This window comes from Dermacentor albipictus, chromosome 5 (genome assembly GCF_038994185.2).
Source record: "Dermacentor albipictus isolate Rhodes 1998 colony chromosome 5, USDA_Dalb.pri_finalv2, whole genome shotgun sequence".
Classification (NCBI taxonomy): Eukaryota; Metazoa; Arthropoda; class Arachnida; order Ixodida; family Ixodidae; genus Dermacentor; species Dermacentor albipictus.
Genome location: NC_091825.1, coordinates 159,931,580 through 159,958,226, shown reverse-complemented (window position 1 = coordinate 159,958,226; position 26,647 = coordinate 159,931,580). Strand labels below are relative to the sequence as shown.

Sequence of the window (26,647 nt, the reverse complement as noted above, 5' to 3'; positions counted from 1 at the left end):
CACCGACGACGATGCTTCGAGGGACCATACGAATGACATAAACAACGCTCTGTCGACCTTCGCTCCACGAGCGAGCCATGGCCCGCCTTTTCTGTTTGTGGGCCTCAGCATCGCTGAATAAATCACCTCAGCTTCTGCGAGCTTCACCCATTCCCGCATGTGCAATATATATGCCTCTGTTCCGCATGCTATGCGCCACCTCCATGCACTGTTTCGCAAGCCGGTTAAAGGAGGGTCATGCAACGTTTGCAATCACTTTATGAAAACGCTGTCGGAATAATTTCATTAGGGAAATATGAACTCCTCAACCCCACTCACCTCTTCTGTATCGACAACCCGAGAATTGACTGTTTCGCTCACCACTCATGGGCGTGGCGAACGCGCAGGGGACAGGACTTAGCCTGACGTGTTGCGAAGCCAAGGGCATCCGAATATTAATTAGACCGCGCTTCTTTTGTATTAAGGGACGCCCGCCTCCCGGCGCTTCCATACATTTCCACGTTGCTTCCGCGTGCGACGCGGCGAGAGCAGCGGAGGAGGAGTTTCTGGGAAAGGAGGCTGGCGGGGAGAAGCGAGCGGTGCCCCACGAGCGGCGGCCGGTCGCGCTGCGACGGCCGCCGCTTTGCAGCTCAAGTCCGCGGGCCTCTCGCCTCGGAGGCCGGCGGCACGGACGCGCTCATTTCTACCTGATGGCCTCGGCGTGGCACTTGTCGATGTGGTGCCCCAGGGGATCAGGGAAGGCCCAATGACTCCGGGAATACCCAGGGACATCGACACGGGTGAGCTTGCCTCAGTTTAAAGAGTTCACGTGAAGTGTGGGTTAAAAATGCCACACTGCAGAATCGTTGTGTCTTTGTGTTTTGCTTTACCTACTGCACTCGTTCCTAACGCCCATGTCTCAATGTGAATTCGTTCCGACTTTCCCAACTCGCAGCTGTTGCTGTGCAGATGATCATTGTATAGTTGCCGTGGTCGTTTGGTATTTGTGTGCAAAACAATATTTCATACTATGTCATACATAGTAGCGCGCAGTCGTGGGCACTTATTTTTCATTTTATACGTGTTCACCTTTCGTTAGCTTAAAAATGTTCCTTCGGGGAGGGGCTATGCGTAATGGGTTCGTCGCAAGTTCACTGATTATACGAATGCTGGTGACAGCACGGGGAGAACAAGATAAATCTACAAGTCAATGAAAATAATGAATGTGTGTTTTGGAACCTTAGACGAAAAAAAGCGAAAGAAGTACTACGTCAGTTGATTAAAAGTGGGAAGGCTACCTGACCGGAGAATTGACAGCCTTTGGAGATAACAGAAACCCGATCATCCTTGACACTGCATAGGACACACCGCTTGATAAGTGCGCGAAAATTATTGATTCCAAATATAAACCAAATAGGGTTCGCAATTTTGCAATCGCTATTTTCTCATATTTGCCTACGACAGCATCTACGGAACGCTCACGGTTATTGGTGCTTTCACCCGTGTGTCTTGGCTCTTGGCCTCCATGTAACAGCGTTTGGTACCCTTCTTTTGGATTTTAAGACCGTTGCAGTACAATTACATTACCTGCCAAGAACGCTGGAAAAACAGACGCACATACACACACACAAAAGAAAAAAGAGCGCTGTCATTACAAACACTGAAGTGCATACGTTACTACTGAAACGAAATCAAGGTTATAGCTTCCGTTAAAAAACAAAGAGTGTCTAGAATTCTATCCATCTATCTATCTATCTATCTATCTATCTATCTATCTATCTATCTATCTATCTATCTATCTATCTATCTATCTATCTATCTATCTATCTATCTATCTATCTATCTATCTATCTATCTATCTATCTATCTATCTATCTATCTATCTATCTATCTATCTATCTATCTATCTATCTATCTATCTATCTATCTATCTATCTATCTATCTATCTATCTATGAGTGTGTATATATATATATATATATATATATATATATATATATATATATATATATATATATATATATATATATATATATATGCAAGACATATCCAAACCTTCAACCAACAACTACAAGAATACATTTTTTTACAAACGTAACGGACGGCGACCCAGCGATACCTTTGTAATAGTATTTTTGTTGTTGTTGAAGGTGTGAATATTTCTTTCATAATTATTTCTTCGGGTTCAATGAACACTTCATTTGACAATATATATGTACGAACGAGAACTGTCCCTTTTATGCATTTCCTAACGGTTATATATAGCATATAATATACATAATGTTTAAGAAGCATATGTATATTCCTGATCATTTATTAACTTCTCGGCTTTCTGTTATGTTTGTGTTTATTACTTCACAATGTCATATAATTTTTCATTAATCTCTTATTTTATTTTTTTAATACACGCATAGACTTCGTATAAGGAAACAGTTTACCCACAAACACAAAAGAATGCGCAAAGAATTCAATGAATGCAGTTCGCGGAACTCGGAGAAAAGTGGAGGTCACCGTACGGCCGTCGTACAACCAGCTGGGGGTGTATTTTCTGTCTTCGTTGTATCACAAAAGTTGCAGCAACTTCAAATGAAGGAACAAGAAAGAAGCTCTTCTGTCCGTTGCAACCCCTGGCATAGTGTATTCTAACATGTGACCCCTCTCCCCCTGCACTCCAGTGACTGCGTCTTCACACCTTATATTTCTCCCGACCCTCCTTTGTGGACGCCACTGAATGTACGCATGTTTTTACTCATAGGCCACCTACGCTTCCTCTCTCTCTTTTTCCCCCTTCTATCAGATAGCATGCATAAATTTAGCTCTGGGGCTTCCAATCGCACTCTTGATAAATGCTGGACTGCAGCCAAAATTAAATGATTGTTTGTGCTTTATTACATGCGTCTGAACTTCTTTCAAACATATATATATATATATATATATATATATATATATATATATATATATATATATATATATATATATATATATATATATATATATATATAACTTGCCGATGGTGGGAGCCGAACCTATGACATAACCTCCCTATTTTATATATATATATATATATATATATATATATATATATATATATATATATATATATATATATAATGCGGAGGTTATGCCATAGGTTCGGCTCCCACCATCGGCAAGTTATCTTTTCGCCCACTTTTATGATTAACAAATATCGACTCGTCGATTTTCTTTCTTCTCCCCTCGTTCATTCATAGCGAGGTTCTCGAATCTGGCAGCTTTGATGTCATTAGGAAGCATTCGAGGGTATATTAGCCACATGCGGGCTCACGTGTTCCCGTTTTACGTGACGCCATCGGGGAAAAAAAGGGATGCTCCACTTCCTCCCACCACGCTGGCTAACTCCCCTAGGGCTAGATCTAGTAAACATAAATAGCACAGTTAGGGGACGGATTGATAGCCGTTGCCTTAGCACGATCGTTAATGCAATGCACGCGTAATGCGGAGGTTGTGAGTTCGGTTCGCACCAATGACACGTCATCTTTGCGTCCAGTTTCATTCCCTTCTCCCCCTCCTTTCATTATCTTCTACATTTCAATTTCAACTACAGCTAATTTTCCCGATGCTCTCCTTGGCTTCATTATCTGTTGGGTTTATATGACCATTATGTATGTATGTATGTATGTATGTATGTATGTATGTATGTATGTATGTATGTATGTATGTATGTATGTATGTATGTATGTATGTATGTATGTATGTATGTATGTATGTATGTATGTATGTATGTATGTATGTATGTATGTATGTATGTATGTATGTATGTATGTATGTATGTATGTATGTATGTATGTATGTATGTATGTATGTATGTATGTATGTATGTATGTATGTATGTATGTATGTATGTATGTATGTATGTATGTATGTATGTATGTATGTATGTATGTATGTATGTATGTATGTATGTATGTATGTATGTATGTATGTATGTATGTATGTATGTATGTATGTATGTATGTATGTATGTATGTATGTATGTATGTATGTATGTATGTATGTATGTATGTATGTATGTATGTATGTATGTATGTATGTATGAAGCTGATTACGATTTTGCCAATACAAGATTGTCATGGCACCGGAGCAAAAGGCGAGACTATACACTCCTGACTAGGCCCCTGGCGCCACGAGCACAACAGACAACAGTGAAAAAAAATATGTATACATATATATACATAATACACACTTATATACATAATTATGTATACATGCATGTATATGAATGACACGATTATACATACAATATATTAATGCAGCCTAATAAGCATAAAGAATGCAAATGAAGAAATAAAGTAGGTACAGAAAGATACAGAAAGGCCCAAAGCCAAATGGGGACAATAAGTGTTGCAACGCATGAAATTGCATATCAGCTTAAAAACGGAAAATCAATTAGAAAACACAGGTGTCAATTGTCGGAAAAATACAGTTTTGATTTCTTTCTGAATATTGAAATCGTTGAGGAATCTTGCATGATATCAAATAAAGAACGGCCATCATTAAGTAAATTAGGAATCGGCCACTGTAAAAGCTGATTGCCGTAGTTTGTTCTGGTTTTTATCTTAATAAAGTTCCTAGCCCCTAAGGTGTAATTAGTTGTGGTATTAGTATATATAGAAAAAATGTTCTCACGATTACTTATGAATTCTAATTATGCTTTTTCGGATAATTTTTGTTTATATAGACTAGGGACACTCAAAATACTGTCCTGGTGAAAGTACTCAGATGGGTACATCGATGGGTTATGAATAATACGAACACACTTTTTCTGCAATCGGAATAGAGTTTCCAAGTTAGCTTTAGCAGTGACGTCCCAGATAAGTAGACCATAGTGGAATCTAGAATGAATAGTAGAAAAGTATAATTGACGTTTAAGTTTTAAAGGTAACAGCGTGCGATGCTTATTGAGCATACCGATTAATTGTGCTATGCTACGTTTAATATAACTTACGTGATGCGTCCACCGTAGATTTTCATGGAAGAGCACACCCAAGAACTTGCACTGGGAAACCCTTTCAAGTGGTTGCGATTCAAATATTAAAGAAGATGCGAACTTAATTGGCTTTTAATAGGAGTAAAAACAATATACTTTGCTTTTTTAACATTTAGGCTCAACTGATTAGCCGATAACCACACTGAAAGGGAATTTAAGCAGTTGTTAATAAGAGGAATAAGAATAGAGATGTTATCAGAGGAGAAAAAAAGTTTGTATCGTCGGCATATAATACAATATCGTGTGTTTCTGGTATTGCCACGATATCATTAATATAAAGCAGGAAAATCGTAGGACCTAAAATAGAACCCTGCGGGACGCCGTACCTAAGGTCTGCTATATCTGATTTTATGCTGTTGATTTCCACTAATTCGGAGCGGTGTGATAGATGGCTACGCAGTAAGTCTAAAGCAATGCCTCTGATTCCATAAAAGGGTAATTTAGAAAAAAGCATGTTATGTTTAATTGAATGCAATGCTTTATGAAAGTTTAAAAATAAGCCTATTGTGTATTGTTGGTTTTCTATATTGGTAACAATTTTATCACGTATTTCAAGTAACGCAGATTCAATGGATTTACCCCTTTGAAAGCCATACTGATTCGGGGATATAAGGTTGCATGTGTCCAGTTACTCTCGAATTTAAGGCTTTTTCAATAATTTGAGAAAAAACTGCAAGTATGGATATCGGCCGGTAATTAGTGATGCAGTCAGTTGCGCCACCTTTATGCAAGACGACGATCCTAGCAATTTTCATGTTATCCGGAAATGTGTCTGTAGAAAACACATTGTTTGCTTATGTCACAAAGAACATTGCATAATAAATCCGCGACTGCTTTAATTGGTGCTACTTTAATACCATCATAACCACAAGAAGAGCTGTTCTTTAATTTGCTGATAATGTGTGCTATTCCTGTAGGTGTAACAGGACGAAGATACATAGTATTCTGCTAACTGGTGTTAATATAGTCCTTAAAGCAGTTGCTTACTTCCGAGTCAAAGGAGCCAAAGCACAAGAACTGCTGATTGAATACTTCAGCGAGGGATTTACCGCTTAGAACTTTATCGCCGTACGTAAGTTCCTGGGGAATGCTGTTTTTTTGTGTACCGTAATAGGTCCTTTAGAGTTCGCCAAGTTTTTTTTAGGGTCATAAAGAATGTCCGTAAATTTGTTAGCGTAGTAATCAACACGTGACATTTTTATGTCGGCATTTAACCTGTTCCTAACTTTTTTATATTGCTTAACAATTTCTGTGTCCTTATATTTCAGGAAGTTGCCGAAGAGCCTATCTCGTGCTTTGATCACCTTGACCAAGTCGTACGTAAACCAGGGTTTTGTCGCCTTCTTAACCTTTTTAACACTTACCAAAGGAAAATAATGTTCGTAAATTTCAATAATTTTCTCGAGAAAACTGTTTTAAAAGGTTTGACTCAGATTTAATTTTATCTAAAATTTCATTCTAGTTCACAGATGCGATATTTTGGCAGAAATTATCTATGGCACGCTCAGTTATCAGCCGCTGAGCCTTTGTCGCGTGTTCTGTGGTAACCTGTGGAAAGGTGCACTTAGGAATGAAACAGAACAAAGGTAAATGATCACTGATTGCACTTACAGGCACTCCCGCTTTCACGTCATTTTCATCATGATTAGTCAGACACAAATCAATCAAGGCTTCATTGGATGCAGAGACGCGAGTAGGCAGAGCAATATTGCTCGAAAAGCCATACATTGATAACAGGTCGGCAAATTCTTTAACTGATGTGTTACCAGGTTGCAACAAATCAACGTTAAAGTCACCCAAAATTACCACAGGCATTTTCAGTGACGACAGAGAATCAAGCAATGTTTCAGATCGACGGAAAAATTCAACCAAAGACCCAGCGGGAGGCCTATAAACAACGCCAATTACGAAAGTTCTACATCTGACAAAAAGAAGTTCGTAGTTGGACGACTTAGCACAGTGTTCAGCCATTACATCATAATGGAGAGCGTTTTTTATGTATAATGCAATCCCACCCCCTTTCTTACTAAACCTGCTCAAGCATTCAGGTTTGTAACCATTGATTTGGATTACATCTTGAGCGGTATTGTACCAAGTTTTCGTAAATGCCAAAATATCAAACTCAAAACCTAAGGTCATAAAGAATGTGTTTAATTGGTCCTCTTTGTTCCGTAAACTCTTCGCTTTCAAATGATAAAAGGAAAAAAACTTGGATCTCTTACTCTCCTCAGAAGCAAAATCAGGAAAAGAAATGGAATCGAGATAAGACTTAGAAGATGAGACCTAAAAATGAAAATGTGTGTGTGTGTGTGTGTGTGTGTGTGTGTGTGCGTGTGTGAATATATCATGAATATATCAGAGCGGATATTTTTCATATCGTGAAAGAAGGTAAGGCGTGCAGACAACGATACAAGAGAACCAGATAACACAAACGCCGCGAAGATTGATAACCCGCCGTGGTTGCTCAGTGGCTATGGTGTTGGGCTGCTGAGCACGAGGCCGCGGGATCGAATCCCGGCCCGGGCGGCCGCTTTTCGATGGGGGCGAAATGCGAAAGCATCCATGTACTTAGATTTTCTACCAAGATTTAGGTGCATGATAAGAAACCCCAGGTGGTCGAAATTTCCGGAGTCCTCCACTACGGCGTGCCTCATAATCAGAAAGTGGTTTTGGCACGTAAAACACTATAATTTAATCTTTAATATTGATAGTGGGCGTTTGTGCTGTGTTGTCTGCTTCTCTTGCGTCTGTGTCTGCATGCCTTACCTTATTTCACGATGACTGCCTACCTAGTAGCTGAACCTTCTGTGTTTCTAAGATTTTTTATATATTGCAAAGTTTCCTGTTTGAGAAGCGGAGGAGTTTAGCAGTAAATATCTCAGGCCTCGAAAACGAGCTTTTCGTCACAGGGAAGTAACGTTGCTTTAAAAAAAAAAAGATCACGTCGTCCTTCGTGGCGTTATGACACGTGAAACACAATTTCCGCAATATGCGTAAGGTAATGTACACGTGGTTTATGAGAAGCTGCCACTACTGGCAATCCTCTGAGTCGTTTGACAAGTATGATCCGTGAAGTCCTAGTTGAAGTTAGGCTCAGGCTAGGTTTACATTCAGGCGCCAAAAGTAAAAAGAAAGTCGAAGGCAGGCAGAAAAAAAGGCACTAAATCACAGCGGTAGGCTAGCTTTTCGAGAGTAATATTGCGCCGTGCATGTATCATGCTACTTTTACTTTACGCACTTGTCCAACTATGAACATTTCTTTTTCTTTTGCAAGGTAAAAATTGAAACCCACCAAAATTCGGGCGGATGCCAATTTTTCCCTTTCATGTAGTTTCCTCCACCTGCCGATTTTCCACAGAACCTAATTTCCTTTTCCTTTTGGAAAATAAACACGACTTTATTAGACAGAAGTGCGGCTGAAGTCCTTGTCATATACCTGCGTGATGCGCGCCAGTTTTAATGTAAGTGTGTTACACGAGCAAACCGTGTTCCTGTAAATCGTTCCCTTAGTAACCATGACCTAAAGTAACCTTCAGTAACCTAAACTTTATTTGCAGTGATAAAGCCTCTTTCCTATTGCGTTCTCCGGAGTCCTATTAGGTGAGGCTCTCGAAGACAAAATTGAGGCGATCACCATTTGGGAAAATCTCCAGTGCAGCTATTGTCTCTAGTCATCCTGTGCAACATTCAGGTGGGGAGATAGTCAAACGCCCCTGTCGAAACGTTGGCTCCAGTGACATTCCCCGGCCTACGACTGTTACTTCGTTTTCAACTTTCTGTGAGCCTCTCTCTTGTTTTGGATGCGTGGCTTTCAACAGATGACGGAATTTTGCAGCAGGAGAGACACGTTTAAGTCCAGTAGAGGTATACTCCAAGTTCATGCATTCGTAGTGGTTAGGCTTGATGCGGCGTACAGAAAACCTCCTTGTTAAACGAGGATTCAAGTGAACCTATTATGTCCATTGGAAATGTTGATATATTCTGGAAGACGTTGATATTTATTTTCTTCGTCAAACTTGCAGGCAACTTTGCTACACAAACAAGTTCAGCAAGGTTTTTCGTTATGACGCTCTCGTAGACTCTGCTCTTTGAGAATATGTTTCCAGCATGATGTTATGACGGACACTTACAACAGAGCTTGGGTACGGACTACCATTAGTGGCTGCACGTACAGGTGAAAAAGAAAGTTGTTGAATAGAAAGCACACACGATGAACACATCGAGGTATTTTTGTATGCACTCTTTATTTTTATTCTGTGCAACTTTCTTTTTTTACCACAACGTCGTTTTGAAGGCTGCCTACAGGAGCAGCCAGACAACTCCAACTAATCATTTTAATCAAGACGCTGCTTTAGGTAACCTTACTTCGATTAACACTTACATTTGGAACACACCGACAGCTTCAGTGTCTGAACGCATACACTGATGAATTCTGCAATTCGCAGAAGGATCGACATTTGGGCGAGTTGGCACTGGTTGAACATCTTGAAGGGGCAGCGCAAAAAGACGATGACAGAAGGCAGGAACACATAGGACAGGTCCTGTGTGTTCCTGCCTTCTGTCATCGTCTTTTTGCGCTGCCCCTTCAAGATGTTCTGCGATTCGCCCTCGCAGTAGGCTTCCAAGATATCGATTGTTTTTAAATTATTTTTAAGTGATGCGTGTATTGACAGCAATAAATGCCCAGCATGTCTTCGTTCTAAGGAACCTGTATTGTAACCAACATTTAACAGGCATTCATTGGCGTATCCTGAGAGAAGGTTCCAATATTGATGAATGCTTGGTAAATTTTGCATGTCATGGTCGATTATAGCAGACAAACTCTGATATAATATAACCGCTGCTCAGATCTGTTTATGAAACTGAAGGAGAAAAAAAATCTGCCCAAGGTGAACTATCATTTCATCCTTTCTAAGCAGAAATATCACGCCGGACCTCCCTTTGTCTCTTCAGCCGAGTGCTTTCACAAGAAACACAATAATTTTACTTTCACCTCGAGTACGCCGTAGCATCGTTTGTCTCGGCGTTACTATCATACAAGCTTACAAGCGTCTGCTTTAATAGTAGCAGTTGTTTACTGTACAGAAAACTGACTTGGGTGCGTCGAGACCGAATCAGCTCATGGTGGCACGGAAGTAATGACTGGAAGGTGCAGTTCAATACCTCCAGAATATCAGCCGTACCGCAATGTGTGGACCACCGCCCGAGCTCCACCCCGCCAGCCACCTCCGCCAGTGCTCGCTGTGTTGTCGTATCAAACACTGCGCCGCGATTGAGCCGGCGACCGACCTTCTCGGTGGTGTACACTTACCCAGCGACAGGCTCTTCTGATGCAGCGGGCTGCGACGCGAGTATGTTTGTCGACACGCTCGGCCGCGTTTACCTTACACCCAGACAGGGTTGATAAAGAGGCTGTCGACACCCGCGGCCCAAAAGCAAACGCCTTTCCCCTGACCAACAGGTGTTCGACGATCGCCCGCCGCCGGCGTGGCCACAGGGGGAGCAGCGAGGTTGGCGGCGGCGTTAATAACGTCCTTATTATTAGGGCTTTCAAGAAAAGTGGGCAACCTCGAGTTTTGCGATGGTCCTGGCACAGCTGGTTTCTCGTCGCTGCCAGTCGTTGCTATTTGATTTTGGCACCTGTCTTGGTGCAATTTCCGTTTTCATTCTAATTTATTTGTTTATGTACCGCGCCGCATGAGCAGCCGGAGGCCTTGCTGATTGCGCAGTTGGAAAGTGTGGACAACAAATAGTACACAGAAAGCACTGAACTAAAAAACAAGAACAACAAAAAGTGTTGAAAGTCAAACAAAGTTGTAAAGTCATTCTGAGGGCAGACTGGTTAATCGAGGATGTCAACTTCGAAATGCAATAAATTTTGCTGCAGAGTAATACGTGCTAAATGGCTTATGTTAGCCACATGAGACATAAGAGTCTAGGGTTGCGGAAGGCTGGCCGAGTCACAGCAAAATCTAGCGCTGCAGTAAGGTAGGGACCGAATCTCACATTGCACACAAATATTAAAGAAAGACGTAATCAGGTACGACATAGATTAAGGAGCATTAAATTGGATGCATGAAACACACGGACATAGTCGTAGTAAATTCAACATTATAAACATCGATAATGCAGCAAGCGAACAAAGTGCCTCTGAACGCATTCAATTTTTCTTTAGGTAGTCAAGCTATGGCTATTACAAACAAGAGAGGCAAATTTAACCGAGATTGATGGAATTTACCGAAAGGAGAACAAGCCTACAATTGGAAAAGTCCTTTGTCATTCTGGAGAGTATGCCCAGTGTATGAGAGTATGCCCACAATGAGAGTATGCCCACAATGTATTAACATTCGCTAGATGGAAGGTCAGCCGAGAATCAAACATCTAAATGACGCACAGCGTTTGTTCTAGAGAGAGGTAAGCTCATTTAATTTATAGGCATGCTCTGTGGTGTTTACTTTTCTTCTACGAGAAACAACCATCTTATCAGAACTAACAATGCTTGGCGATTTTGACAACAACAACAACAACAACAACAACAACAATAAAAAGATAGGGGGGCACTTAAGCTGCGCCTTTAAGGGAATGACGCGATAGCTTACTTGTTCCCTTCAGTTGTTTTTATTCTTACACAGTGACTGTTGACGCCTAAGCCGCTTGACCTCCGCCCCTGGCTCTCGCAGTGCAGGGTCTTCTTGAAGTCTCTGTCGCTTAGCCTCTTCTTGTCGCGCCAGACGCGCGACAAGCTCCTGAGCGCCTGTCGGTCGCGATCCAATACATGGTTTGCGATTCGAGGCTTCGCTTCTGGCGTTTCGCCGCAGCCATAGATTTTCTCACTATAATAAAGTGAGAAACTCTATGGCCACAGCTTCCCGCGCACGCAATTCGGCGTCTGCGCGTCGCCTACAACGTTGGAGTTCTGTGCGATAAGTATTGGTTTGCGCTTTCACCGCGCCTGTCTTCCGCGGTCTCCCTGGACGCCGAGGTGGGGGTACAGATGGGACAGCACACGCTTCAGAAGACGGCCCAGCATGAGGTACCGACGACGGCCCAGCACACGGCGCCAAGGATGAAGCGGGCACATTATTCATTGCTGAACTGACTGCAGCACGCTAGACGCTAAAGACAGAAATGAGGAACGAAGCTTTCATGAGCTCGCACGCCATCTGTTGGACAGTGGTGTAATTAGAGCGCGGGGGAGGGGGGCAACAGCAGCCGCATGGTGGCACTGAACAGCCTTTGAATACAGCTTTATTTTGGGGAACAGCAGAGCTGTTCTTTTTTTATGTGGCGACAACATGCCGCCGACACTCAGAGCCAACAATCATCAAATACTGCTGCATTCGAAACACCGCACGACATACATATAAATCCCGCTTATATTCGCACCCTGCAAGCTTGCTTGTGTGGCGAAGCATTTATGCGTCCAGTCACTGTCGCGTGCGGACGCAGGATGGTTGGCTCCGAGCGAGCTGCGACAGCGGTCGTCAACGGCCGTGGTAGCCTGTCTTTTTCTGTGCCCAAGGACTACAGGATTATCCTGCCCAATGTTCAATCAGGTGAAGCTATGAAGCGTGCAGTCATGCTGCACTGCAACATCTCAGGTCGTCCGTATCACACTGAAGACTATCGAAAGCCCCTGCAAAACGCGGGTGTCATCAAAGACGTTGCTGGGATAGGTGCCTGCCAGGTGTTTCACGTCTGGCTCATTAACCTACGGACGGTTGAAGCTAAAAAGAAGCTTATAGATTATCTTAATTGTGTATGCTCATCACGAGACAAAACGAGCACTAAGCCGAATAGTGAGGCTAGTGAGACTAGTACGGTGAAGTTAATGGATATCATCGACTACGCTCTTGAGGATGTGGGAGAATGTATTACCAGTGGACATGACGTCGAATTCACATATTTTCAAGGTAGTAGTCACGCACGCTTAGATCATGCATATGTGTGGTGGTGGTAAAGATTTATTGCTTGAGCCTTTTTACAACATTACTTGTGAGGGGGCTCAGGAGCGCGTAGGGTGTCCGGGAGTTTGTGGCCCTCGGCGACCCTCAGAGCCCAGTCCACCAGCTGTATTTGGTCGGCTGGGTTGGAGCTAGACACCGCGGTCTCCCATCCCATCCCATCCATACCTAGAGCTAACTTCCATCCCATTATGTTCTTATGCATATGTGTCGATGGAAATTCTGCCTCTGTGTAAGGATAATTGGGTAACGCCTCTCTCCTTCACTGACCACTGCCTAGTCATGTTTAGCACTTGCAGTAAAAAAGAGAGAAAAGAAAAAAAATCATGGAAAATTAATAAGAAAAAGAAAAAAGTAATGGAAAATTAATAATAAACTACTTGATGACGATGTTTTCAAAACTGTAGCACTTGAGGGCATGCAAGAACTGTACCAAGATAATAACTCAAAGATTGGGCCGAACTGGGAAACGTTAAAGCAAAATATTAAAATGAAAGCTGTAGAAACAAGCAGCTTACTTAAACATGAAGAACGACTTCGTGAGAAACTGTTACGTTCGAATTCGCAAACTCTTGTCAAAGGAGAGAGTATAACGCCTGGTACCTTTCAGGCAGATATCCATGTGGTGAATGAAAAATTTGTGTTGTTAGACATTGAAAGATTTCGAGGTGCAGTTGCAAGAGCGAGAGCACAGAAAACGGTAATGGCCGAAAGGGCTACAAAGCGCGCACCAGATACGGAAAACAGTTACGCGCAATGTAAAGCAATAGCAGAAATCGTATATAACGTTGTCGTGACAAGCGCGAACCACGAGAGCCTTTTACGCGTGTTATAGTGCTTTGTTTTCGTTAGGTAGGGTAGACAGCGACCATTTCAAAAGTGAATTTTTTGTCCTTCATGCCACAACTAGATGACGAAACAAATGATAACTTGGAGAGAGAGGGATATAAGGAAGGTAGGGATGTTAACCAGTCAAGAGTCTGGTTGGCTACCCTACACTGGAGGAAGAGAGAAAAGGAAGATAGAGAAGGGAGAGAGGGTATAGATACGTGCACGGAAAGTACTTGAGTCAAAGTCGCTCGTGGAAACCAGCCGTTCTCAGAAAGCACAAAAGTGGCTTCACTGCTTTCTGAGCCGATTATCGGTGGGAACAGTGCTCTAGTGCTGTCTTTTCACTCAGATGACGCTCATCTAGTTTCCTCAATGTGTTCAAGAAAGATTGTATTTGTGCTTGAAAATGAGGAAAGTGTCAAAATAAGTCATCAATGTTCTCCTCGCATCCGCAAACATCACATGCAAGACTATCAGGCATTCCACATAGTGGTGAGCGAGCTTTCGGGAAGGCAACTCCCAGCCTCAACAGACAAAGAAGAGACGCATCACGTCGGTGCAGTTCAGCTGGAGGTCTAAGTTGCAGTGAAAGGTTTAGTCTGTGCAGTCTTGTGCGCCTTCTGTGCGGTACTCCACTCTGCTAAGGAGAGTGTGTGTGCTAGAATGCGAAGTTGTCTCGCAGCGTCGGTCCTTGAGAGAGGAATGGGGGCGCAGCGGTCTTCTTTGTTTGACGTCCGAGCTGCATTATCTGCTTCATTTCCAATGATTCCGCGCTCCAATAGTACCGCGATCCATTTAAATGAGATATCACGGCCTTTTCTCTCAAGTGGTGGACAACTACCACGATTTCGCACGTGAGCTGATCGTGAGCTCCATGTCGGAGAAACGACTGCACACATTGCAAGGCCGGGCTTGAATCGCAGAAGACTGCCCATTTTCGCAGACTTTCAACGTTTATCACGCGAAGCGCGTCGCTGAGAGCCGCGAACTCTGTAGCTGTAGACGCAGTGATATAGGAAGTCTTGAACCGCTGAGTTATTCCCATTAGTGGTATAACTACAGCGCCACCGGAAATGGTTCATGTAATTGAGCCACCAATGTAGACGTGTGTGCAGCCACTGTATTTCTTGTACAAGAGGAGTAAAGTAAGTTGCTTGAGTGCTGATGCTGGCAAGTCCGACTTTTTCTGAAGTCTGGGATTTTAATGTTTACTTGGGTAAGGCTCACACAACATGCAAGAATCGAAGGTCTTGCCGCACGTGCGAAGGACAGCTTGGAACTTTCAATCTTGGTAGGGGAGGTAGGGGGAAACGATCGATGACCTAAATCCCGGAAAGTCACCGGCCCTGATGGGGCTAAGCGCGGTTTTTTACAATACCTTCAAGCCAGGAGCATCTCCAATATTGCGGCGCTCATTCAAAGAAGCCTTTCAGTTTAAATCTCTGCCTCCATAATTTCTCACTTATATTATTTTCAGTCCTAAAACGAACAATTCTACCAAACTTCGGCAGGTATCAGCCTATCGGCCGATCCGTCTAACAAACGTAAATGACGAAATTCTTATGAAAATAGTTGCTAGAAGGTAGCAAAGCGTAATAGAAGAAATAGTGGGCCCGGCACCAAACACGTGGAATAAAGGGCAGAAGCATCTTTACAAAGATTCACAGAGCGAGGTGTGTATTAGAGTGTTGCGATGTCATCAGGGGTTCAGCCGCGATGCTGCAGATTGATTTTGAGAAGGCCTTTGACCGCGTGCCACATGAGTTGCTTATAACTGTGTTAGAACATGCGAATGTTGGTACGATAATAACAGAAGCTGTTGGCATGGTGTGCGGTGGTTGTAGTACTCAGTTGGTTGTTAACAAAGAAGTGGGATATGTTATGGAAGTGCGGCGCTCAGTTCGCCACGGATGCTCTATTTCTCCTCTCCATTTTTTGATGTTTATTGAAAGCTTTTGCCTAAGTATTATAAACCGCAGTACAATTAGTGGCTTCAGGCTTCATGCATGTGAAATACGCATTCTGGCCTCTGCAGATGATATAGCTTTTTTTTCTTCAAATCTAGAGAGTATTGCGGAGGTTATTACCGTTGTAAAACGCTTTTGTGAGGTATGCGGAAGCGCAGTCAATTGGGTAAAATGTCCTGGTTTTTTGCATGGGGATTGGTATCTCACGCCGCAGTGTTTCCTGAATGTGCAGTGAGTAACAACACCGGTGAACTATTCTGGGGCACCCTTATAAAATTATACCGACAGCGATCCTTACTGGCGGAGGCAGACAGAAGAAATCCGAGAAAAAGCCGAAAAATGGAAGGGCGATTTGTATGTCTTTGCTCGTGCTACAGTTTGCAAGTCGTTTTTCATTAGTAAATTGTGGTACATGTTGCAAGTGCTCCACTGTTCTCGAACGAATGGGCAAAGACTTCATCGGGTCTTTGCCGTGTTTATATGGGGACGACGAAGTTTTTTGTACTAGGTTGGTGAATTTTTTTCTAGTGGTGCAGTTTTTCTCTATTTATACGCTTTTCGTGCGTCAGTAACAGGCAACGACATTTGTGCTGAACCCTGAAAACTCCGACTCAGCTGGGAGATACTCCCCGCGGAGCTTGCCATGGAAGATATACTCTTGGACTCGCCTGGCGGTCAGCACAGACCGCCCTCGGCTCGGAAGCAGCTCAGTTCAGCAGTAGAATCCGATGCTGCTGATTGTGAGCTTTCTTAATCAAGATTGGAAGATTCGGATGCTTTCATACCTGCCAAGGACCGCCGCCCAATACACACGCCTTCGGTATCGTCCTCAAGTGAAGCGACTCTCATATACAGCAGCATCAAGACTACGACAGCAGCTTTCATGCCCGTCGACGCGATGCCAAGCCTGATCTATCTCCAGACAGAAACTTAATGGTTTCTTCTTCAACCTTGCCCCTGGACTAATGCAAGAGGTTGGTGTGAACCCTTGGAAAAATGTCATTGCCGTTGACACAACAGATGACAAGATCGTGCAAACTCAGCTAGGTGGTCTCGGGTCCACACGAGCCCTACTTAGCACAAGGTACACATATAGCAGCTGGCATCATGTCTGGTGGCGACTTGTGTCTCAAAGACGACGTTTTTAAGAGCATGATCGTTTGCACGCCACCATGTAAAATAATTAGCGTTCGAAGGCTGGGCTCGTCAAAATGTATGAAGATACCTTTTGCCTCTGGAAAGCTGCCTAGTCATATAAAGGCTGGACTTGTGCGCTATCCTGTTCGACCTTTTGTACCACGGTCTTTATAATGACACAAGTGTTTTAAGATGAGTCATGTTCAGGGTTCCTGCACCAGAGATTTGGTCTGTGCTAAATGCGGTGGGAGTCCCCATGTAGGAACGAGGGAAGGAAGGAAAAAGTGGAGAATGAAGGGAGGGAGGTTAACCAGTTTAGCTTAACCGGTTTGCTACCCTACACATGGGAGAGTCACCATGTAGATTTCTATGAAAGTCAGGCATATGGGTGCCCTAACCGTATTAGTGAAGATTTGGCAACAGATAAAGGATGTCCTTCATTGAAGAATGATCTAAAGGCTCTATTATATAAAGCCAGAAAGAAGGCAGCAGGAAATGAAAGCTTCCGTCGCCGTAGTGATGCTCCAGCGACTGGAAAAGCAGCGCGCTCAGAAAATGACAAAGACACAACGCATCGGAAAGTAGGGGGGCGGACCTTCTGGCTCTCAGACTCATCGTGGCCAGCGCTGCCATCGAAATCGCCGGAACAAGTATCTGCAAAGACTACAACCACAGGGAAGAGCACTGCAAACACAGTACCTAAACCGGTCTCAGCCTACGACGATGTGCAACTTGTCAATCTTCTGAAGGTGCCTGTCAACGTCATCAGATCTCTAATCGCCGGTCATGAGACACCAGCAGCGTCAGCAGCAGAGCAAGTTTCGGAGGCCCTCGTTCCAGTTCTCGACGGCCTTCGCTAGACGTTTTACCGGAAACAATTTTAACAGTTGTCAGCAGCCTCACCCCTTTGTGCTTCAATGGAATGCCAGGTCTACGCGACCGGGGCACGCTGATCTAGTTCTTTCACTCATCGCTATGAAGACTCCCCCAGACGTTATAGCGCTTCATGAAACTAACGTAAGGAAAGACGAATATCGATTGCCAGGCTTCGTGAGCGTCTACAGTAACACTCGTTGCGCGGAACCAGATTGTGACTCTTTCCAGTGTATGCCATTTTTTTAAAGGGGTATCAGAGGGAGGGGGTTCAACTGTTGTGAATCGTGTTTTTGAAATTCTCCGTGAGAGCGCCTTTGGGTTGAGTTTCACTTTTGAGTTGCCTTCACACTGATGCCTACAGTTCCTGGACATTTGCATTGTTATTGGTGGATCCCGTGCGCGCTGGAGGTATCAGCCTCGCTCAATAAAAGGTATTTTAAACTACCAGTCTGCTCATTCGAAGCTTGTCAAAAGGGGAATTGCAAAAAACTGCCTGCGTGCTGCTCTTGACCAGTCCTACCAACATGAAATGCAACATAGCGGGTTTTTACAGCTGCAAAGACCGCACAGCGCAGGATTTCAGTATGAGATGGTCACCTCGGTGCTAGAAACCCTTGACAACGAAGCGCGGGGCCCATCAGAGCTCCGCCCAAGCGTAGACCCGCAACGCCGAAGACCTGTTGCCATCCCGTACTACCTCCAAATCTCTCACTGCCTCAGAAAGGTGGCTGAAAAATGTGAAGTCTCGGTCGTTTTTACGGCGCCCAAGAAACTGGCGGGCATGTGCAACATGGTGCAGGGAAGGAAGAAACGAAATGAATGAAGTATCAAGCACATTGGCAGGTTCGTCCTATGCAGAATAGGGGTAGTGTACCAGATACCCCTCTCTTGTGGCAACAGCTACATAGGGCAGACGGGACGGTGTCTAAACGTCAGACTGCAGGAGCACCACGCAGGGCTAGAAGGATTGGCGGGCGGGGGGGTGGCAAACTGGCTGACCATTGTCGCCACTGTCGTAATTGCACGCCTAGGTTCCGCGACACTAAAGTCTTGAAGATGTTCGCGTCACAACTGAGCAGATAACTATTTGACGCTTACTGTATAAAAATGCATTCTGGCAGCTGCGCAAGCAGCTCTTCAGTGTCACTAAGTGATAAAGAGTTCAATTATTTACATGCAAATTTGTGTCACTCCCGCCCGCATGTCAATGTCGAGTGATGGTTGTCCGATGATTGTCAAGTGTGATTATGATACCTGTATAAATATGGGACTTCCCGAAGTAAATCTCAGTTGAAGTTCCGCGCCTGTCCTGTGTGTTTCCCTCTTCGTCCGTTGGCGTTTGTCCGGTTACATGATGCATTCCAATATCGACACCAACTAGCCCGCCTCCCCCTGTTAAACATGTTTCTGAAAAGGGTTTCTTCACTCCGTGCGGTGACCACTGTTTCTTGTGCCGAAAACCAGAAACGATTGAACATGTGCTCCTGGAATGCTGGGATGTCCTCCAAAGGACCTTGAAGAAGGATTTATTTCCCTTTGGATTCACAGGGAATAAGGTACCTAATGGTTGACAACGAGGATGGTTTTCTTTATGATATTACTATGTTATTATGCCCAATATGCCCCAAGGAAGCATATTGGGCCCCTTGCTATTTAACCTGTATATAAATGACATTGTTAACATTAATCAGAACGCCAAATTTATTATATATGCAGATGATACCAGCATACTTTTTTCTGGTAATAACATCGATAAACTTATCTCTGATTGCAATGATACCATAGTCAAACTGCAGCAATGGTCCTTATCCAATTACATGAAGATTAACGAAAATAAAACAAAAGCAGTTGTCTTCCGGCCGAAAAATAAACCTGTTCCTCCTCATGCCGATATTGTTTTAAACTCTCACCCAGTTGACATTGTTGACCAGTTTAAATGTCTAGGTGTGATATTCACTGCCAATCTGTCCTGGGAACCGCATGTGAATTTTGTATTAGCCAAACTTGCTCGAATAACCGGTGTAGTTGGTCGTCTCCGGCACGTGCTTTCTACTAAAACAAAAATATTGGTCTATAATTCTCTTTTCTATCCACACGTCAACTATTGCCACCTTGTCTGGGGCACAACTACGTTCTCTAACACACAAAAAATATTCCATATGCAAAAACGGTATCTACGCCACGTATACAATGCTCGTCATAATGCGACCACTGCAGAATTCTTTCACAGGGCACATGTTATTACAGCTCACAAGCTATACCGCTACCGTTTGAGTGCTCGGTTTAAATATGAAGTGAAAAAAAATATTCATAGCCTCGATGCCTTGGCACATTTAGAAAGAAATGATAAATGTTACAAGACTAGACGTGGAGAAAACTGGAAGGTTGCTGTACCACGCTTGAATTCTGGTATGGAACGTTTGTGTTTCTCTCTGCCATCTCTTTTAAACTATTATCAGTCACTGAATTTTGATTTATTTAGTTGCTCCGCTGTTACACTTAGAGGCCTGTTTGCTCTTTGACTAACCTGATTTCAGCTATTCTGGTGTTTGTTTTTATCTAGCTCAAGACTTTTTCTTTTCTTCTGCATTTATGAAGTGTCCTGATATGCTTATTGCTTGTTCATTCTTTTGTGTTGACTGTGTTTGATTGATCTGGCTCAGGATTTTTATTTTATTTATTTGCTTTGATCAAGTGTCTTGATTTGTTTATCGCTTGTTTATGATCTGGTGCTGTCTAGACGCTGCCTTATATATGGGTCTGCGGACTCGTCAAGCCGCCAAGTGGCAGCTTTTTTTCCGTAGCCCCTCCATCTGTAGCACCTGATGGAAAATAAAGATTTGATTTGATTTGATTGTCTTCGTATAGTATCTGGACGTCACCCATGGCTGTTCACCGTGCAGACAGACGTTGATGCTCGTCCTGCTATATAAGGCGCTTTCGCGAGTCTCTCATGTCATTTCTGGAAATGGAAAAAGTGCAAAAGTGTGTACCCGATTGGGTGCCCCGTATGGAATCTTTGTTGCATACGAAACAATTGTAGCATGTGTATTCCACATTATGTGATTGATTACTATACCACTGCAATAAAGACAAAAAAAGTCTGTGTGGCAAAGTGGTAGCGTGTCGGACTCGCGAGTTCGACTCGAAAGCCGACGGACCCAGTTCGAATCCTAGAATGTGAAAATTTTTTCTTTTAAACTAAAATAATTTACTTCATAAATTTAGATGATTGTGAGACATCACGTGACTGTGACGTGGGTTTCTAGACAAATCGTGGACGCCGCCGCTTTTTCCGCTAAACGAAAGCCTTAACGCTCTCGCGTTAAAGCACTTTAATTATTAAGGAGAATGGCTTTAGAGTACGTGATTTTGGTACATTATGCAGGGCCGGCCTTCGTGATGCTGTGCCTTTGTTACTTTTACCTTCAGTACACTTTGCTTAGGAATGTGCGTCTACCATTCGCGAGGATTCTCGAAACACCTCCTTTCATGGCCCTGCATGTCACCATTACATTGCTGGTCACATCTGTCGCTGGCGCTGAGGGCACTGCAAGAGTGACAGTTTCTATGGTTCTGCTGTGCATTCTTGTGCGAACGCAGTATTTCCTGCCTTTTTCTATTTTTTCCTTCGACAACCTCAGTGTAGAATAGCAAACCGGACGCTCGGCTGGTTGACCTCCCTGCCTTTCGTCTTCTTGCTATCTCCATATCTGCTGTCTGTGGTATGTGAGCTTCAGGTCAGGCTGGATTGAAGTTAAAAACGGAGAACAAAACATTCGGCGAACTGATTTAACTTCAATAAAATGGCGACAGCAGGTTAGAGACCGTGCTATTGAAGTGTATGGAATGTCGGTTTCCGTAGCCCCTTATGCCTTATCTCTCCCCCCTCTTACTGTTAGGAACTGAGAATTGAGCTTGAGCAAGGCTTTATTTCTGTGATGAAAAAAAATGAATGAACTACGCCAACAAAATCAGGATTCCTTGACAGTTCTTATTTAAGAAGCATGTTTACGAGAGCACTGCAAGCGTTCCCTAAGCATTCCACAGCGAAAAAAAAAAAAAAAACGTGGGTGTGCATATGTTGGCCTCAGCTTAGTTTATTATTCTTAGTCATGCTTGCTTTTTTCTAACATTATTTGCGGCTCTTCGCTCAAGAGGTCTGCTTGTGGTATGTGGCGACGTGGCCTGCTGGACATCGTCTCTGGCGTGGCCGCCATGAGCTCGGTCGAACCGATGCTGGCACGGCGTGGGCGGTTCGGATACAAGCCGCACATCGCAGCCGTTTGCGTAGTCTCGAAGTGTGTCTGTAGCGAAGCGAACGCCATTCATTTTGCACCAGCTGTAGCAGAAAGGTCGGGTTAATTCCCCGCATACGTCCAGATTTTTCTAACAGCATCGCAAGACGGCATGCAGGACGTTAATAAGCACTACGGTGAAGCGCATCAAGAGATAGGCACAATCCAACGTTTATTTTTACTTTTTCCTTTTTCATAGAAACAGGCCAGAAAGAAGTGTCAATACTATTACGGAGTGGTATTTATTTATTTATTTATTTCAGATAGTGCACACCCCCGCGCGACTGGTCATAGCAGAATGGTATAGATCGTATATCAGAATTTAAGAGCAGAATATACGAAAACTGAACTCTATCAATGCAAACAATGTTGCTATGCACTTGTGTTCAGGATATGTGACAGAATATATTTTAGAGAATACGCGAAAACAAAGTAATATCATTACAAACAATGTAGTTATACACTTCAGCCGTTCAGTCGTTGAAACCTCAGTGAAATAATATTATTTGCATGCGAATGAATCCTCAAAGATGATCCTGGGATGGGCTTAATTCACCATGCTCTCTGCCAAATTGCAGTTAAAATCATTCCATTAAATTAATGTACACGGAGGAAAGGAGTACTGGAAAACATTGTTTCTGTATTTGAACTGCACTAAGCTGAGACAGCGACGCTGCGTGGTCGCATAACCGGACAAAAACGACGTATTCTGAAGTCCGGGAGCTTAGGTGACCCTTTTGCTAAATGAAACATGAAACTTAGGCAACTTATTTTATTCCTTTCAGATATTTGTTGAAAGCCAGCTATTGCAGGTAAATTGGAAGCCAAGGTCTTTCCATAGCTGCTAAGTTAATATTTTTGTCGGTATTTTTACTTCAAAGTTAGACACCTATGGAGCACGACGTCGCAGGTTTCCTTCCTCACCGCCGTGGTAGTTTTCCGATCAAAGTGGAGTGAAAAGGGCCCAGTATTGTTTTGATGCAGGCTTAAGAACTTTGAATGGTCGTACTTAAGAGCTCTCCCCATATTATTTAATATAGCAGCTTTTGTTTCGTACATACGGTTTACCGCACCTTTATCTATTACCAGATAAACACGATTAGTCATGTGTATATATATATATATATATATATATATATATATATATATATATATATATATATATATATATATATATATATATATATATATATATATATATATATATATATATATATATATATATATTACCACTCCGTCCAGCGTACAATTAGTTACAAAAGCTCGTCTGTTCGAACAGATCCTGAAATAGTCATGGAGTAGTCTGAAAATATTTACGTATTGGACCTTAATGCTTATAATATGCATCAATTTTTCGAGTTGCCACAGAATGCAAGAAAATAGGTAAGATGAACATTTGCGGCTATCAGATTTTGAAGCTCGCGAAGCAAATGCAAATGTGGCTACTTACTATTTCTTGAAGACCACTGGATTAAGTTGATGTGCACCCAGAAGCGTAACTATTACGTGGTGCCAAAATGAAGCAGTGGTTTTACGTCGCGCTTGCTCACTAATATAGCGGCAAGCCCTTCATCATATTACTCGTCTTCGTCGCTCGGTAGCAGACATGAAAACTGAATCACGTGCTGCTAAGGCTGCGTCACCATAGCGAAAGTCCTTACCGCTTAACACCGTACAGAATTCACTTGTTAGATTCAACGTAACGAAACTGCTCGATTGGTTACGAGGCAATAACTTTTACTGCCTGAGGTGCCCGAAGCACGGTACCCCCTGCTTCAGAGACACTGCGTCGATGCACATACTGACTCCAGTTGCAAGGTCCTTGTGGGATTGCCGGCATAGTGTCGGCGATGTTTTCGTAGATGTTATAACGCATCTGGGCAGAGGTATTTAATATGTACGCTTTGAAATCACAGATAGATATTCGCGCCGAAGAGCGCGCCATCCATTCCTGAATCTGGGCCAAGCGTCGCCTCGGGAGAAAACGGAAGCAGCCGCTGTTTAAACTCCGTTTCCTTTTCACGAGACACTTTTTGCAACTCCCGTCAAGCACCGCTCGCTATGCCTTGTCTTTCTTTGCCTGTGCTTTATTTAGTACTGCAAGAGAGAGAGATGGAGAGAGAGAGAGAGAGAGAGAGAAAGAGAGAGAGTTATTAGTAGTAAAAATTAAAAAAAAAAGATGCGGTTCCCTTATCAGCACTGGCGCATCTAAAGGAGCTTAGAAAGGAATAAAAAAGGGAGGATAACATGCCACAAATAGGATAGTCCTCACACAGTGTGACTGATAGCTGCGTACGGGACGCCTAGGAGTCCGCCCGGTCTTAGAAAGCCCATAAATATTCACTGTACTACGGCAAGCTTATTAATATTTTCTTCTAAAAAATCACATGGGCTGCTGCGGCTCCCTTATTCTTGGTTCGGAAACAGTCGCAACATGAGACCCGATGATTGTGAAGTCGACACTTCCGAAGATGACTTTAACCTAACCTGTCAGACGTTTTGCACTAGCACTCGAATATTGACTGAAGGACCGGTTGAGTGAAAACGCAGTTTATCTAAACTTTTGGGTAAGTATGTTGCTGTGGTGACTCTAAGGTTGGGAAAGAGAAAGGGGGGGGGGGGTTATCAGGTAACTGTCCTCGTCCACTATCAACGACCCTTCAGTGGGAGCATTTCGAGAAACATTTGTGTTGTCTCTGGGACTGAGTTTTCTTTGCTGGTGACGTTCAACATAAAAAGAAGAATATTAAAAAAAAATGGTGAACGCGAAAGGCCGCACAAAACTGGCCAAAGCGCTTTTCAAAACTACCATTAAAATACAGAGAAAAATGAAAAAAGACATGGACGAACGTTGATCAGCCGTTACACACAGAAAGTACGAGGAAGTAGCGGCTCCTGACCTGACGAGTTTTCAGAATTGGATGCGTTTCAAATCCGAATGTATCGCGTTGCGCTTCCTATTGATTACCAGAATAAACGTGCACATAATACCAAATGTTTTTACTCCGAGGAGAGTATAGAAGTTCGGTCTAGTTTAGCCCTATAGAATCGCAAAAGCTTTCGCTGAAACACTTTAAAAAATGATATCGAAGATTATTCATAGCATTTCCCTCAATATCATAGAACACTGCTTAGAGGAGCTGTGGGACAAACCCTGCTAGTTGGGAATAACGAAAATGACGGTATAGACGGCGCGAAGAGTTGTTGTGAAGCAAACGCTTCCTTAAACATGACGGAACAAGGCGTAAGCATGACCGAATAAAATACGGAATTTTCATTTCTTAGCACTATGAAGACCACCCCTCCTATCGTGTTTGGACTCGCGTAGTGTGCGGGTGTTTACGGTACCCCGCCGACAAACGTAATTGACACGCATTGAAGGCTCGTTGCAAAGCGTCGACGCTTTGCGAGACTCTGTGCATCACAAGTAGACTCAAGTCTTTCCAATACAATTATTAGTATGCAGTGAATGGTGCCTGTGGAGTTCACAAGGACGCAGAGGCAGCGGGGGAAAAAAAACCACGAAGAAATACAGATCAGCTCCAGAAGATAAATTGTGGGCAGTCCAGTGCGCCGATGACGCCGCCAGTGCCCAAGGGCTCGTAGCAGACGCCCAAGCAGGGTGAACCCTACTCTGATAACTTGCCGGACAAAAATAAGTTTTCACCACCACCACCAATACAGATCATAGTTATACGTGGTGAGCGACGCCCTCTTTGCTTGGAGATAAGGCCACGTTTGCACAATTTGCCCCCACTTTTGCTACACGGAGAAGCAGCTTTGTGGGAACTCATCCAGCAACTACTAACGCTGCAACACTGGCTGCATCTAAAGCGTCACGTGTGCCATTCTTGCTCATTTACCAGTTTCAAGGCCAACTTTGCAGTTCAGGCTTACGGCGTTGTTACGTACTTTAAGAAGGGTGTTAGGCCCGTCGCGGTTGCTGCAGCATCGGCAGAAATTTACTGCACAGACGTTCGTTCCCCGTAGGGCAGGTATAGCGTACGTCGAGCGTCAATTGATCGTAAATGCACGTTCTTGTACACCTAAGCCACACGCCAACTACGATATCCTGTGCCTTGCTGAATATCGCACATGTACAAAGACTAGTGCCCCAGCTCCGTACGCCACAAGAGAGCTACCGGCTGCAACGACGCGTACCTGCAGGCGAGACGCGCAACCGACGAACAGACGGCTCTCCTTTCACAGCGATCGGTCGCAGGCGCGCGGCTCCGTTTCTGGACGGCCTGGCAGAGGCGACGCGAGTACCGCTGTAACACGGCTCCTCCCGCACCGATCTATTTCGGCTCTGTTTCACCTTTCAAAAAAAAAAGAAGGCTTCAAATATAGGACTTGGAAGGAGGTGGTTATAGTAGGTTGGCGCTTTGAACCCTGCGTGTGCCGTATAAATCAGACCTGACCAAGATCACTTTAAACAGGAACTACATAGTTCAGGTTAGCATAATACTCAAGCACTCGTTTAGGTGTTTGTTTCTAGCTCCCCACAGTTATTCAAGAAGTCTCATTAAGATATATGTGCGTGCATGCGCCATTTGCACTTTACCCAAAC

The 26,647-nt window shown here is 43.5% G+C and overlaps 2 protein-coding genes across 4 annotated transcripts in view; one reads left to right on the top strand and one right to left on the bottom strand.

Annotated features, from left to right (window-relative positions):
• LOC135916337 (uncharacterized) overlaps positions 1 to 26,647 on the bottom strand; it is a 415,240-nt gene that overhangs the window by 65,670 nt on the left and 322,923 nt on the right. The gene's annotated exons all lie outside the window — the stretch shown is intronic.
• LOC135916333 (adenosine receptor A2a-like) overlaps positions 628 to 26,647 on the top strand; it is a 32,789-nt gene continuing 6,769 nt past the window's right edge. The window contains exons 1-2 of one of the 2 annotated variants that reach the window (XM_065449666.2): positions 628 to 779; positions 6,273 to 6,320. The gene's annotated coding sequence lies outside the window, so the exon portion shown is untranslated. The remainder of the gene's footprint in view (positions 780 to 6,272; positions 6,321 to 26,647) is intronic. The other variant, XM_065449667.2, reaches the window with a different exon arrangement.